The sequence below is a fragment of the Nestor notabilis genome, unplaced genomic scaffold (assembly GCF_000696875.1).
Source record: "Nestor notabilis isolate BGI_N333 unplaced genomic scaffold, ASM69687v1 scaffold2309, whole genome shotgun sequence".
Classification (NCBI taxonomy): Eukaryota; Metazoa; Chordata; class Aves; order Psittaciformes; family Psittacidae; genus Nestor; species Nestor notabilis.
The window spans coordinates 80,428-80,777 of NW_009943094.1; positions in this window are offsets into that span (position 1 = coordinate 80,428).

Consider the following 350-nt stretch of genomic DNA (forward strand, 5'->3'; position numbering starts at 1 on the left):
TGCAGGAGCAGTATTAAATACAGCTTCCTGATCAGAAATACATTAAGTATTTCAAGCAATGCTGTTTCAGCTTTTGTGTGATTCAGATTTTGTCTGTTTGAAAAACAGCTTATGTCTATGTTAAATTACATGGAAGACAGAGTTCCTCAAATAAGACCCAGGAAAACTGATAAGTGTGGCAGGTTTTTTACTTTTAAAGATCTCACTGAGTATCAGCAACATGCAAATACATTTGTCTCACCTCATGTGAGAGTTGGACTTTTTTCAATTAAAGGTATAAAATTGGAAGCTTTGAAGGGGAGAATATGCCCATAAAGTACACACAGCCCCACTTCACAGACTGGAGATTA